The 16,881-nt window shown below is 36.6% G+C and overlaps 1 long non-coding RNA gene across 1 annotated transcript; it reads left to right on the top strand.

Moving 5' to 3' along the window:
- Positions 1-9,778: 9,778 nt before the first annotated feature.
- LOC143598267 (uncharacterized) lies at positions 9,779-15,740 on the top strand. The gene is made up of 3 exons (XR_013147080.1): positions 9,779-10,011; positions 10,084-10,558; positions 15,273-15,740. It is a non-coding gene; the product is annotated as an uncharacterized LOC143598267 (long non-coding RNA).
- The last annotated feature ends 1,141 nt before the right edge of the window (positions 15,741-16,881 follow it).

Below are 16,881 nucleotides of genomic sequence, written 5' to 3'. Positions count from 1 at the left end.
ACTATGGTCCCTGCTTTGATGACTATGACAGGACCGATCATCTCGGGTGTTCCCGTGATATCTACATCATCTTCCTTTGGCATTCCACCCACTACTTTTCAGTTTTCGGCTCCAGAAATTGTTTCCTTGCCACCTCCTACTCTTACTCCATCGGAGGTTGTGGCAAGATTTGTTGAGTCGACTTTGGTTGCCACCGCGGGTTTATCTGTTACAATACCACCTGCGGTTACTTTTCAGCCTGTTTCTGATGTTCCGGATACCTTGGGAATCCCTCCACCGTATGCTCAAGACATTTCTCATATGAGATTTGTTTTTGATGCAACTTTATCTGACTCAAACAGGATAGCAGCTCTTGAAAGGGTCGTGGCAGAACAATCAAGAATCAACCTGATCCAGAATCACGCCATTCAGCGCCTTGTTGCAGAAAATCAGATTCAGTCGTCCCTCCTGGTTGAGCACGGTAAACTTTTTGATGCTTTAAAACAGTTCTTAGCATCTCAGGGGGAGACGAGCTGCAAGGACGATGAGTTGAGGACGAAGAAGAGTAATGATAGAGACGATGATCCCAATGCATCGAAAGGTGCAGGTGGTGAGTTGCCAAGAACTGAACAAATTCTTGGAACTTCCACATCTCAGGGGGAGTCAACTGGTGCAACAGGTGGATCAGGGGGTGATGATGTGGTGGTAGTGAATGACAAGGAGATGTTGGATGACGATATTGTAGGTGACGACAATGTGTTACCGGTTGAAGAGATTGAGAAGATAGGAGCCGAGATTGTGATTGACAGTGAGATTGAAGAGGGAGAGATTGTGGAGGATAATGTAGAACATGAAATTCCAGATGTTGATAAATCAAATGTGGGTCAAGATATGGGAAGTGATGAGACTGAATGGGAAGAGCAGCCGAGATGGAAAGAAGGCTACGCTCAATGGTTCGTAAAGACAAAGAAACCAGCGGTTCCAACTATGTTTAAAAAGAGTTATAATATCAAAGGGTATGCTGAATCAAAGAAGGGGATTATATGCTGGTTGTATGATGAGCAGTTGAGGCTATATGTGATTAAACGTTACGATGGGATTCAGTACTTCAAGAGGTTGTTGAGATCATTGAATACCTTGCCTGAGTGTGACGTGAAGGATTTGGCCAAGTTGGGGTTGATAAACAGGAGTGATGATAATATGGCTAGGATTATTGGGAAGATCGTGTGGAAAGAAAGTATAAAAGAGAAAAAGTTCGAGTTGTTAAAGCCGCAGAAATGGAAGCTTGTTGAAGATAAAGACAGAGGAATGAGAGCTGATGGCAAACCTTGGATGGTAATGAAGTATAAGCCTATCCGGTGTTTAAAAAAAGTGCCGATGAAACAAATGCCCAAGGATGTCTTAAAGAATCTGAAATGGTGGTATGTCGATAGTCAAACAGCTGAAGCGGTTATGGAGGATGAAGATGAACAAGAGGTGCTGATAGTGTATGATCCTATGCACTTGGTAAATTTGTCTCAAGCTGACTTGCAGGTGCTAGACGAGAAAAAGATATTCTATATTCCTGCATGGAAAGATGAAGCCAAGAAATATCAGAGAGTAGTTTCCGTTTGTGTCAGAGAAGGCGTTCATGCTTGAAGACGAGTGACTCGAGATTTTTGGGATTACAAGACAAGTGATTGAAGATAGAGATATGAAGCTACTGCCAAGGGGGGGGTCTGTTGGTGCATTATGTCAGTAGTTCAGTATCTAGTGTCTGTAATCGTGTTAGTTGGTTTTGTTTTGATTTGTATAGGTTGTCTCACAAGTTCGCCTAATATAAGCGAACTTGTGGACAAGCGAAGTTATTGACAACTTCGCCTAGTCTGTTAGGCGAAGTTGTCGAAGGCTTTATAAGCCTTAGCTACGGCTTGTTTTAAAAAAAAAGAAGTACGTGTAATTGTGATTGAACATCACGTGTTGAAGGGTTGCAATACAACTTGTCTTTTGAGTATTGTAACGTGTATTTGTGCTTGGTTTTAACGTATATCGCATCCTACGCTCGTATCGTCTTACGTAGGGATTCCGCACCTACGTAGTACGAGATACTTCCGTGTAGATCCGGCTGGGAACCTACATGTAGACCTAGGTAGGACCAGCCAGACTTTGGTTTAACTCCCTTCCGCCAAGAAGCATAGCTTCCTTTGATGACTTATATCAAAGCTTCTTGACCAACTTCACTCAGCAAAGAAGGTGTACCAAAGATGCTGATGTCCTACATCAAATCAAGCAGAAAGATCATGAAGACCTTAGAGTATTGATAGATAGATAGATAGATAGATAGATAGATAGATAGATAGATAGATAGATAGATAGATAGATAGATAGATAGATAGATAGATAGATAGATAGATAGATAGATAGATACAAAAAATGAATAATTGAATTATAGTGGTACTTCAGAAAATATGCGTGCGTCCGGCTACATGAACGCCATAAATGCCAAGAAGCTAGTAAGAAGGTTCCACGAAAACATTCCTCATACCATGAAAGAAGCTTTCGGAAGAACATAAGCTTACCTTCGGGAGGGGGGAGGAAGCCTTGGATAATCAAGAAACAAGGAAACATGAACATAGAAACTTGAAAAGCTACTCCCCAGGAGGGAAGAAACCTCAGTTCTAGTCCTTCATCGAGAAGCACCTTCAAAAGCATCACGAGCATAGAAGGTCAGATGGAAGAAGCCATTCTTCTCGACATCAAAACCCACAAGAGAAAGACAAGTTGATTTCTCCGTGTAAACTAAAACTCCACAAGAGATCATGGCCTCCGAGGAGGTCAAGCACAACTTTCATCCTCCCCGTTCATTATCCAAACCGACAAGCAAGCGGGATCCGAGCAATTTTGTGACTTTCACGACGACATTGGGCGCCATACCAATGATTGTTTCCAATTGGAGAAGCGTATTGAAGATGTCGTTCAAAGTGGTGAGTTAGCTCATCTACTCAAGGATCCAAAAGAAGGTAACGGGGGCGGAAAGAAGGTGTTCGAAGTGAACATGATTCAGATGTGCAACAAAAGGAAACGAATGCTCGCATGGAACCAATACAGCATATGCTTCCCTCCGACCAACCCTCACAACAAAGTCACAACTCCAGTCATAGTAGAAGTTGAGCTTAATGTCTTCCACATAGATGGAGCTTACATGGACCGTGTGGTAGAAATGAAGGTTATGTATGAAAGATGTTTCCTAAAGCTCCATCAGAAATCAAGAATCAGCTCCAATAAACCAACAACTCTCTTAAAAGTTTCACCGGAGAAAAGGTAGTTCCCCTTGGAAAGCTCAATTTGGATGTTCGATTGAGGGACGGAGACCTCTCTCGAGTCAAGAAGCTTACCTTCACAGTGGTCAGGTACCCATCTAACTATAACATACTTATAGGAAGAACCGGGATCGCAACCTTGGCTTTGATGCAGTAGTGTCTACAACTCATGGCATGATGAAATTCCCCACCACGAGAGGAATAGCAACGATGAAACCAACGCAAGAAGCTTTACTCATAGCTGTCGTAAAAGAATAATGGGAGCTCAATGAAGACACGGAAGATGACCATGTGCAGGAGATAAGCATCAATCTAGCTTACCCTGAACAAACCATCAAAGTTAACAGTAAACTTCCCTCTCAGACTATAAGTAAGCTCATAACTTTTTTACAAAAAAGTAAAGACGTTTTTTCATGGTGTCCAACAACATGGCAGGGGTTCCAAGGGATCATGCTGAGCATTCCTTGAACATCTCACCCACACATAAACCATTCGCTCGAAAAAGAGAAGCATGGTTTTTGAAAGAAGCTTATCTGCCTGCAATGAGGTGAACAAGCTTGTCAAAGCCGACATACTTCGAGAGGTAAGATACCATTCTTGGATTGCTAACCCAGTTGTGGTAAAAAAAAATTGATGGATCTTGGCTAATGTGTGTGGATTTCAAGGATCTTAACAAAGCTTGTCCCTGAAGATAGCTACCCCCTACCAGAGATCAACTGGAAGATAGATTCCATATAGGCTTCCAATACAAATGCTTCTTAGGTGCTTACAAAGACTACCACCAGATCTTAATAAAGGTTGAACACGATGAGAATACCGCATTCCACACCGATAAAGGAATCTTCTGTTGCAAGAAGACGCCCTTCGGCTTGAAGAATTTCGGGGCTACATACCAATGATTTCATTGATCGACAACACCTTCTCAAATCAAAATGGAAAGAACATGGAAGCTTATGTTGATGACTTCGTCATAAAAAGCAAAAAGTGAGAAAGTAATACTCAATGACATTGAGAGACATTCTGAAATCTTAAAGGCATCAACATGAAGCTCAATCTAGTAAAATGCTCATTTGGATTCGAAGAATGTAAATTCTTAGGTCACTTAATTGATAAACAAAGCATAAAAGCTAACCTAATTAAGGTACAAGTTGTTCTTAATTTACATTCACCAAAAAAAAAGGTTCAAAGCCTCAATGGTAAAATTGTTGCGCTCAAACGTTGTTTTTCAAAATCAGCAAAAAGTATTTACCTTCTTTAAAACTTTGAAGAATTTTAATGACAAAAAAGATTTTCAATGGACTAGTGAAGCAAAAGTTGCCTTCCTAGCTCTGAAGATCTAGTTTCCTTACCTGCTCTAGCAGCTCCTCAAGTAGGAGAAGTAATTATAGTTTATCTCCCTCCAGGGAGGGAAGCTATCAGCTCAATGCTTATTGTGGAACATGACAAAGTCCAAATCCCAGTATATTTCATCAGCAGGGCACTACGAAAAGCTGAGCTCAATTAAACGCTCATCAAGAAGCTGAGCCCAATTACAACGAAACTATTGCAGTCGTTATCTTATTACAATAAAACTATTGCACTCATTATTATTCAATAGTATTAGCATTGAAAAAAAATAAACCAAACTAATTTACACCTAGGCCAAATGTGTTTAGCACAAATGTTGATGGCAAGACATCATGGTTTGTTGTTCTTTTCCTTTACTGTATGAATATATGTTAAATTGAACCTTCAAACATACATGAGCAATAATGGATTCATTCACCATTCTTAAAAACTTCCCCTCCACAATCAAAATATAATCGATAAAACTAAAGTTAAACTTGAAAAGACTAGATATAGGTGATGAAAAAAGTCAAACAACATAACATATCAGAGTTCAAAACAGATTCTCATTCTAGAAAATAGATATATCTCATCATTTTGACAACAATCACGATAATATTAACACCGTGAGAAAAGTTCACATTTAACAAAAAATAATCTACAATTAAAATTATTCAAAGGAACAATGAAATGTGTTGGTTCGGTGAAAATACATTAATATTATCACCGTGAAACTACCGTACATATCACCGGCATGACATGGCCACGGAACAGCCGATCAACATCAAATTGGATGGTGGAAGGTGACTGTTGTGCATTTATAGGGTACTAAACACCCCTTCAAATCAATACAATAATACATTGCCCCCATTTTTGAATCATCTTGATTGTGAACCATCATGTCCGTTCAGACAACAGAGAGGGAATTAACAAAACCGCAAACGTACCCGGTTGAATCGTTTGATTGGAACACAGAGTATTTTTGTTGTGTGAGAATTTTGATCATCGTTTGAATTTGCAATAACCCATTGATGTATTAATAGCTTTGATGGTACCCTTTCAGAACGACACAATGTTATAACTTGCAACCCTTCAAAATGAAAGGTAATCGTCAAATAACTGGTATTATATTGAGTTTAAACAGATTTCGAGTTTAAAACTTGGATGGCATAATCTTCTTTCCATGTTTATCGTTTTCTATTACAACCAGAGATGAGTTATTTTGTCATCCAAAAACGTATAAAGCCAGCATCCCTCTTCACAGTTCTGTTCTCGTTCATTACGTCAGACAACTAGAAGGGCCCTACGTTTAAAAAAAACGTATTACATACCGCCGAAGGCATTTAAAATCTTCGTAGCCTTCCGAAGTCTAGTAACGTTTGGTTTGGTCGTGTCTTGCATGTAACGTTTGGCCCCATGTTCGTCAACGACACGCTTACCGCATGCGCTATCATACCTGGCCATCATCCTTTGTTGTGCAGAGTTCCATTGCTATACACCAAATTTTCCCTTACGGGGTGTTAATTGGTGGTCATTCCCTGAATACATTGGTGACGGCGAAGGCGTTAAAGGTGGCGTTGAAGATTATGTCATGATCTAGTCAGGGTCGGCCCATTAGCTCTATTGATCAAAGCTAGGGCTTTGGGCCCCAATTTAAAAAAAAAGTTTATTTATATATGAATTACATTAACAGAGTTAAAAATATTGTTACTGTGGTTTAGTGGTTGGAATCCCATTTTGGTTCCCTATGGTCTCTTGTTCGATTCTTCCTGAATTGTACATCATTTCAAGTGTTTTTTACTACAATTTGGTTTCTTTTAGCTTATTCCATCGATTCATGAATTGTACATTTGTTTCCACTTATTCCTACAATTTGGTTTCTTTCACCCCAAAAGATTTATCAAAATGCAACTTTTTGTGAAATTAAATAATAATAATTTTCTAACTAGTCATATACATGAAGATCTGAATTATATTCAATATATATGAAATATCAAATGTGAACTCTTTAACTGTTATTATTTTTTAGAATTTCTTTATGTTCTTTATGTCATATTTTCATTGATTTTTATAGCTTTATTCTATCATTTTAATTCAAAGTTCTCTTCAATTCACAACATTATACACACCAATGCAAGATAAAAAAAAATAGAAAAGAGTCCCATATTTTCACTTCGCTTTGGGCCTCCACAATGGTTGGGTCGACCCTGGATCTGGTGGTTGTTTTCATCGTTCACCGTGCATGGTAATGATTGTATATGTGTATATAACAGTAATAACATTAGAATTAGAAGTTGGGGGTGAGGAGAATTGATGGATATGAAGATGTATTTATAGGTTTGGAATGTTGACGGTTATTATGGTTATAGAGTGGTGGTTATCACTTATCAGCGGTTATTATGGTTATAGGGTGGTGGTTATTGGCGAAATGACGCAACGGTGAATAGATCGTTGTTTTTTCTTTTTATAAATTGTGTATTGACTCATGTAATTGAAATATCTATTGAATAAAAAATAGTTGTTATTCAAATATAATGTATAAATTTAAAAGAGAAAGTAAAAATGATCGGGTGAAACTAAAAGGATACACACGTTACATTACATTATACTATATATTATAGAAAACCTACACTGCTACGGTTAAGTCAAAAATTTTGCAGTTTTAATCCCTTGACTTTTAAGTTATTACAAATTAGCCCCTCAAAATTCTAAATTGTTTTAATTTGATCCCAAACATTCTCTTTTGCTAAACATTGTTTAACTTTACCCTCTAAAGTATTCATGGTTTTAGTATGTTCTCTAATTTGTTATCATATATGTATATTTAAGTTATTGATTTTTTTTAATGACCACCATACGAAGTCTTTTTTAGATTTTTTACTATACGTCGTTTCGACATGTTTAGTACCTCTATGTCGCGCCGTTAAAACGTAGGTGTTTTCACAATAAAGTATATAAGTTACGTTAAAAACGAAATTGTGCTAGAAATAGAATATATTTTTTTTATTATAAGCTATATAATGAGTGAAATACCACGTTGATACTGTAATGAGCCGAACCGATATCAACCAAGCTTTTTTTATATTTAGATAAACAATTTTTTTTGTATCAAGCAATAGTTGGTATGATATGTTTGTATATCTGCATTTAAAAACTCGAATTTGTTATCAAGTTTCTCGAGCAACGTGAAGGGAACACACTAGTTGTCTCAAAAAATAATATAAAATAAGAAAAAATAATAAGAGGATCGATAAGTGGACGGCGAAATTAAAGGATATCCAATGATTAAAAAAAACATAAGGTAGGAAGGATAAAGATAAAGATATAACATATGTTTGACAAACAATTCTAAAATGGCAGATTTATTTTGTGAAGAGAATTCACTATTCATCTTGTTGGATACTTTGATGCACACGGAACAACACCTTATCGAATAAAACATCTTCTTCTATGCTACGTGTCCTGAGCCTTTCCATCTAAACGACAAGAACGGCAATCATAACTAGAAGAAAAACAAGACTGCCATGCAACCACCCCTAACGAAAACGGTACCGTTACCATAGATGATTGATTATATAATCTGATCCATATAAGATATTGTCGATATTTGCATCTTTATGATGTCTGACAAAATCTATTGTAATTCAATTTTGGTACAATCTCTTCTACTGCATGTGATACTACAATCCATTTCTGCAACTTTCAAGCCACATAGCAGTTAACAGAAAGGGGAGACGCATATTTTTCCTCCATCATCTGTACCAATGCCGTCTGATTAGGGTTTTCCTCCACCAGAGAACTTTTATCACCTCCCTCCTCTATCGTCGGTATTTTCCTCAATTAGCTAATTCGTTTCTCTGCATATTTTTTATGTTTGTTTTTTCTTAACACTTTGTTTTTAAGTTTTTTATTTAAGGGTTTGGAAAAGAAAAGATAAGAAAAAAAAATTTTCATTCTTGAGGTTTTTTTTTTAAGAAAAGAAAGAGAATGGAAAGAAAAGTTAAGATTTTTTTCCTACAAAACTTTCTAGCCAAATATGGTATGATTGTGAAGGAAACGTTTATAGCTCATTAGAATGTTACTAATTTAGCCTATCTCAATTATCTTTTCTATATTGCTATGAGGACATAATTGTAAAGTTACAATTTTTTTTCCTATCTTTTCCTTCCGATCTAACTTAAAAATGTAATTAACATTTTATGTTTTTTTCTTTTATTTTAACTCGAGAATGCCTTTATTTATATAAGTTTTTTTACTTTCTTCCCCTATCCATTCTTATCATTTCTTTTCCTTGTATTTTAAACCCATGAATGCAGTGTATTTTAGGCTGTCTTATGTTCTACACTTGAATCACTATGTTGACTAATGGGTTAAAATCATCCCAATATCATTCAATTCTATTTGGATAAGTTACTATAAATGGATGTTTTTGAGGTTTTGAATCCAAACTTATCTAAAAATTAATATCTTAATTAATATGGATCTTCTAGGCATGTAGAATAATCGTATATGATACCGACATGCATAGAAGTCATTAGACTTCATTAATGATGTGTATGCTAACCAAAACAAGATTTTAGTTTTAAGGATTGCTAATTTTCATGATTAGGAAATCAAATTCAAGAGTAAACTGAAGCTATAGTTGTTCAATTAAATTTGACTGAAGAGGATTAAACTAAAGTCCACAACTTGCATTGGAATTGTACATTTTTCCCTAATCAAACATATGTGATAAAAGCCTTGAAGGCCAGATTGTGAATTCTTTTTAATATGGTTGCAATGTGGGATTCATTAAAGTTCAAAATTGGTTGTCTTTTCATGACAAAAATGCCAAATTGTTTTGGTTAACTGCAGAAGTCTAAAAGATCAAAGATTGATTGGAACAAATTGACATTCATTCAGACAATGATTGAATCATTTTGCAGCGTTGGATCTTAATATTCCAGTTAAGAGTCAAATTTTTTAATGTTACCTATTTGCAGATCTTTAGCAAAAGCTAGAGTGAGGACGAGCGTCAGTGGTTCTTCAACTTCAATGGTGCTTTTTTCCCTCAATCGCCATCCATCACCGCAAGGTTTGTGATCTCATCCCTTCCTCTCCTGCTTCAATTTATTCGTTTAGCTTGGCACACTTTTAGAGGTTATAGTTAGCCTTTTCTTTTTACGTTGAATTAAAAGGTGGTCAAAGGGGTGAGAAGAATCTAATAGGAGGCGTGAAGATGCCTTTGAATTGAATGGTTGTTCTTTCAGTTATAGACCACAAAAACATGACATTAACTCTATATGTCCATATGTAATAGTTTCTACTCCTGGTTTTTGTACTTATTGCACTTGAATCATCCAGGCCTTGAAGGAACTAGAGACAACCATTGTTTCATCACTGCTGAGTTAGAATACTAAGCCACATGGTGAGTAGTTGATTGCAACTATTTCTTCCTAAGGCACTAATCTGAGCTAAAATTTTAACATGTGAGATGAAGCTTTTTTATTTGTAATTTGGTTGCTAATGTTTTTTTAGCATCTTTTGAATTAAATAGCATGGCCCAAAGAGAATAATATATGACTTCTTTAACTGTATGGTGAATTGGGCTGGGATTATAAAGGATGCTTGGAGGTTTTTAGTTGACCGTTTGATCATCTTTCATATACAAGCTTTGGACACTAAAGAAATCCATGCCTAAAAATCAGAAGGGGTAGGATAAAGAGTAGAACAAAGACAAAGCAGTTACATGTTTTTCAAGCGGGCTGCATGTAGGAAGGTTTTGACGAACGCATAATAGCAGGTTTTATAAAGTGCAAGAAAATTGCATATGATGGAAATGCCTTCACTTCTAGGTGTTTTTGTCATAAAAGGAATTCAAGGCTCCAAAACCTACATATCCGTTAACTACTCAGCTGCTTACCTTTTTTGAATATCAACACTCGGTGTAGAGTGTTGGGTTACTTGATCGAATGGTTTTATTAAAGGATAATCAACCGAATTACTTTCACATATTACAATCATACATTTATACAAGATGTAATCCCATAATTTAGGGAATGAATATACACAATAAAAGGAAATTAATAACTATGAAATATTATCTAAAAATAATGATTTGACTTGTTATTCAAACTTCAGAGCGGGAACTAATTGTATTGTTAATATTTCCCCGCAAGATGGACGATCGAGAGACTAGTCCAATCTTTGATAGAAGATATTGGAACCGTGGTTTTAGCAATGGCTTAGTAAGAGCATCAGCAACTTGTTCATCACCAGATATGTGAGTGACCCGTATCATCTTTTATTTAACCTTTTCTCGTACAAAGTGAAAATCGAGACAAGGTGCTTCATGCGTGAATGAAAGGCCCTGTTAGCCGAATAGTGTGTGGCACTCAAATTATCACAGTAGATGGTTGGTGTAACTATGGACTTGTAGCCAAGTTTTGACAATAAAGATGATAGCCATTGTACTTCCGTTGTGATGTATGCAACAGCCCGAAACTCTTCTTCGATTGAGGACCTTGCCAAGGTTGGTTGGCGTTTTGAGCTCCAAGCAATCGGATTGGAACCTAAATAAACAAATATAACCAATGGTACTTCGGTAGGTAGATCTGTCACTTGACCAGTCAACATCAGCAAAGGCATGAAGATGCAGAGGAGAATTGTTTTTAAACATTAGACCATGATAAATAGTTACGTGAAGGTACCGAAGCAAACGCTTGAGGGCGGCACAGTGGATGTTGGTGGGAGGATGCATAAACTGAGAAAGCTTGTTGATCGTAAAAGCCACGTCGGGTCTAGTGAGGGATAGGTATTGGAGAGCTCCAACAAAGACTCGATATTGGGTGCGCGATGGAAGAGGTGATCCATCAGTGGGGGAAAGATGGTCCGAGAATGACATTGGGGTGGTAGCCAGATTACAATCACTCATGTTAGCTCGATTCAACAAATCAATGATGTAATTAGTTTGGGATAGAAAAATACCGTTTTGTGGGGATGGACTTCAACACCTAAAAAATATGAGAGAGATCCAAGGTCTTTTAGAGTAAAACGAGCAGCAAAGGAATTGATGAAACAGTTTATAAGAGAGGTGTTCGGGTTGGTGACAATTATGTCATCAACATAGACAAGAAGATAGATTGGAGATTTAGTATAGTGATTAACAAAAATAGAAGGATCGGAAATAGTTGGTTCAAAGACAACCAAAAGAAGATATGATTTTAGTTCATCATACCATGCGCGAGATGCTTGATGAAGGCCATATATAGCCTTGTTTAATTTACAAACATGATGAGGAAAAGAGGGATCGACAAAACCGGGTGGTTGAGACATGAAAACATCTTCGGTTAATGTGCCTTGAATAAAAGCGTTATTTATGTCGAGTTGACAGAGACACCAATTTTGAGAAGTGGATAGAGAAAGAATCAGACGAAGGGTTGCGGGTTTAATAACTGGGCTAAAGGTCTCAACATAAACGAGATCGTGACGTTTGTGAAAGCCTTTTGCTACTAGACGAGCCTTTAGACGGTCAACTTCACCGTTGGGTTTTAATTTGGTTCAAAAAACCCATTTGAAACCAACAAGGTTGGGTGCAGATTATGGTGGAACAAAAGACCAAGTACCGTTACGTTGTAGGGCGTCAAACTCATCTTGCATAGCATTGCGCCAAAGCGGGCTTTTGAGGGCTTGAGTGACTGTTGTAGGTTCAGTGGGGTGAGAAGAAGATGCATTATAAAGAAGAAAATTTTTGTTGTGATATTTAGGGTTCGGTTTGCGGATGCGAGTGTAGGTAGAGGAGACGGGATGTTCAGTTGTGTTAGGATCAGACGATGAGTGGGACTCGGCTGGGCAGGAAAGGTTTGGATTTTGGGCAGGTTGACTTATTTGTCCAGGATGAGTGTTAGTTGGTGAATTTTGTAGGTTTAGGCCATAAGAATTGTTGTTTGGTGAATTGGGATTTAATAGGTTGACCCCTGATTGGTTTGGTGTGGTGGGGGTGGACACCTCAATCTGGGAATGAGTTTGTGGATCAACTTGAGTGTTTAAAGGTGTAAGAGAAGTTTGGTATTTGGGGAATGTATAGAAGGTGTGTGAGATGGTGTAGCAAGATGCATGTGAACAGAGTGGAAGCATTCGTACGGATTAGGTGGTGGAGGAGTTGAGGAATGAGATAGAATTTCATAATGAAAATGAGTTTCCACAAAGTGAACGTGGCGAGAAGTATAAATTTTTTTGGTTTGAGGATCTAGGAAATAGTAAGCACTTTGGGTCGATGAATATCCAACAAAGATACATGGTTTAGATTTAAGTTAAGATTTTTGGGAGGAATATGGACGGAGCCAAGAGTAAGAAAGGCAACCGAAACTACGAAGTTTATCATAGTTTGGTAATCTATGAAATAAGCGAAAATAAGAAGAATCATTTTTTAGAGTTGAGGTAGGGAGACAATTTATTAGGTATGTGGCAGCAGTGACCCCAAAAGGCCAAAATTTGAGAGGTACTTTGGCATGGGATAAAAGAGCGAGGCTCGTTTCAACTATGTGACGATGTCGTCGTTCGGCATAGCCGTTGTGTTCAAGAGTGTGTGGGGAGAGGTAAGATGAGATATGCCACAAGATGCAAGATGAGAAGCAAGTTTGATGCATTCACCTCCATTATCAGAAAATAATTGTTTTGTTTTACATTGAAAATAATTTTCGACAAGACGTTGGAAGCTAATGAATACATTAAGCGAATGAGATTTCTTCTTAATAGGATAAATCCAAGTGTAATCGGTGCAGTGATCAACAAAAATAATATAATATTTGTAACCATCATAAGAAATAACGGGAGAAGACCACACATCCGAAAATAAAATTTGTAATGGTGCATTGGAAGTAATTGATGAAACAAGAATTACACGAGTCATCAATATAAGAAATAGATGAAATAATTGAAGATAGACGTTGTATCACTTGAGAATGCGGGCGTCCAAGCCGATGATGCCACAAAGAAGACTTATTTTTTTTAACATAAAAAAAGTGAGGTTGTGATTTCGGACGGAGCTCGTATATCCCATGTTTAGTTGTTCCTTAGAGGAGAGGGAATTGGTAGTGGAAATCCTTGATGACAAAATCAAGAGAAAAGAAATTGGATTAGTATATTTTTGTCAAGACATAAACGAGAAATGGATATAATGTTGCGAGATATAGATAGCACACATAAGACATTATGTAAAACTAATGAAACGGTATCAAATTTAAGTGTTAAAGAGCCAACATGAGTAATATTAAGAGACGAACCATCACCAATGACGAGTTCTTGGGTACCATCATATGGAACATGGAGCGACAAAGCATTGAGATCATTTGTGATGTGATGAGAAGCACCACTATCACAAAGCCATGGACGATTGTCATTTGTATTGATGCTTGGAACTTGCATCAAATGTGCCTACGAGGATGTGTGATGTGGCCCTTTTGGTAAAGAAGGTAGCCCAATTTGTGGATACATCTTCTTGAAGGCGAAGCAGGTTGTAAGGGATTGACCTTTAGTGAAGCAAAATTGGTAGTTTCCCAAGAACGGGCGATTGTTAGTGGTGGAACGGAGGGGGGGGAAGGTGTTTGAGGAGTAGGAAGGAGACCGGCATTTGGAGATGGTTGACGTGTGGGGCGAGTATTTGCAGCAAAGGTGGTGGCGGGTTGGTGAAGGTTGGAGGTGGGAGATGATTGTTGGGCAAGTGTTAATTCATGATTACTAAGTTTCTCGTGAAGTTCTTGAAAGGAAATAGGGGTGTCTCTAGCATGAACAGAATCGATAACAGATTTGTAGGCGATGGATTCGAGGCCGTGTAAGACAACATCGGTTATATCTTCGGGGTCGGGTGGTTTTCCGAGAACCGAGAGTTCATCTGCAGTGACCTTTACGGATTGCATAAAATCAGAGACGGTTTGGTTTGGGCCCTTTGAAGTTTGTTTGAGACAGTATTTGAGTTGTTTGATATGGCCACGAGAGGTGGAGGCATATGTATCGGAAAGAATATTCCATGCGTCGAGGGAGGTTTTGGCATTGGTAAAAAGTGAGACAATACTCGGAGATAAACTCCCGACTAGAGAACCGAACAAGAGGCAATCTTTTCTGAACCATACTTGATAGTCAGCATTGAGAGTCGGCTGCCCGCCTTTATCGGTGGATGGTTGTGGGGTAGTGACGCTACCATCGATGTATTTAAATAAATCCATCCCATGTAAAAAGGCTTCAACTTGAGTTTTCCAACTCAGGTAGTTTGTTTCAGTAAGCTTTCAGGATAGCAGAAATGAAACAAGAGTAAGAGATGATGGGTTGGTAAGAGGTATTGTACCAATTTGAGATGATTGTACTGAACCTTGAGTGGCCATTGTTATGGTGAAAGAAGATGGTTGAGCGATGCCGGAGATGAAAAAGATGGCTGGGGTGGGGGCGGCGGTATTGTGGTAGTGGAAGATTAGGGTTATTTTTGTTTCCGGGCTGATACCATATTAAAGGATAATCAACCGAATTACCTTTCACATATTACAATCATAAAAATTTATACAAGATGTAATCCCATAATTTGGGAAGTGAAGATACACAATATAAGGAAGCTAATAACTATGAAATATTATCTAAAATTAATGATTTGACTTTTTATTCAAACTTCTGAGCGGGAACTTATTTTATTGTTAATAGGTTTCACCCGCTGTGAAGCGCAGGTTCAAAATACTAGTTAGGTTTTAATTTCATTTACTTTTTATATTATATTTATTTTTTTGAATTTTTGTGGGAAGTATAAATAATTAGTTTTTCTTATTTACAATTCAAAATGTCATTATCGAGGAAAGTATGTTTGTAGCTTTCAAAAGATATCGATGGTAACTAGTCGATAAATTTCCCATCTGAGAATTCTTGCCGACAACCGGAAAGGACGCGTTGGTAATCACTTATTAAGTTTTCTTTCAGCAATCCATAGAAAACTTCCCTCGGTAATATGTTCGTAATCAAACTACGCAGACCTAATTACCGACAAACTTTTACTTATAGGTATCTTAGGTGATGACTTTAACTGACGGGATCTCGTCAGTGTTGACTTTTACCGACGGATTTCTGATAAACAGTTTGTCGTTGATGCTCATTTGTTTATTAGTGTAAAAATATAAGCGAGTGAATAATTTATAAGGTGTATAGAATCCAACACTCTACATTTCACTCCAATGAACATATTAGCCCTTTCCAAATTAATTTTTTATACATTTTTTATCTTTAAAAAGAATAAGGAAATAAAATGATTTTTGTTATGAATCACCGACAATTTTTGTATGACACCATTTTTGTCAAACCAATAATATAGCTTTGTTCCATCAATAGTACTTCTAAATAGTTATTTTGGTATTATAAATACCATATATTGTAACGAGTAATTTGCATCTAGTAATTCACATTCTCATATATTTGTTATCACCATCTTACTCATTTTCTTTATTCTCTTGTTTCTTTGTTATATTCAAGTTCAAATATTACTTCAATAATCTTGCTATAATTAGGGCTAATATTATAATACGTTATCAACACGAGCTGCTTATATCCTAATCAATAAAGGTAATAGGCACAAAGGTATCCACATAAGCAGCGTAAACACTTCTTTAATTATGTACATTGGAAATATATATATGCATATACATATACTAAGTAGTAATAATAATGTGTATAAACATTGTTATTAAAATTTGATAACAATTCTAACTTTTCATTATGCATCTAATTTTTACTTTCATCGCAAGTAACTTTTATTTATATATGCACACTAATATTTCATTTAGAAGTTAGATTTATTTATAGTGGCAATTCTATTCTTATTATTGCGCATACTAATTATATATTTTAAAAAATAAACTTTATTTAATATCTTATTTATTATCTTACTTTAAAATAATTAATATTATATATATATACACACACACACATACAAACGGTAATATTACCGTTATAAAACGGTAATATAACCGTTGTAAAACAGTTATAAATTTTCACTATAAATCCCAATTATCAACTCCATTTCATTTACAACAAACATTCTTCTTCTTAAGTTTATCCAAGATAAAGCTTTCAAAATGATTCACTCGGATTTGGTGTTGGTCACTATAATGCTTATACTACTTCTCACTCTACTTTTTAATCTACCACCTGAAGATTTCGGCATTTCCTTTTTCTTTTATACGTTTATAGCTCTACTAATATATTTTATCTCATTGTTGATTGATATATATGGATTCTAATCTTTGTCTTATTATTTGCTCTATTA

The sequence above is a fragment of the Bidens hawaiensis genome, unplaced genomic scaffold (assembly GCF_021521415.1).
Source record: "Bidens hawaiensis isolate Kalapana, Puna unplaced genomic scaffold, B.hawaiensis_p1.1 tig00049882_1, whole genome shotgun sequence".
NCBI classification, from domain to species: domain Eukaryota; kingdom Viridiplantae; phylum Streptophyta; class Magnoliopsida; order Asterales; family Asteraceae; genus Bidens; species Bidens hawaiensis.
The sequence above is the reverse complement of the archived record's forward strand: the minus strand, read 5'-3'. Positions and strand labels throughout refer to the sequence as shown.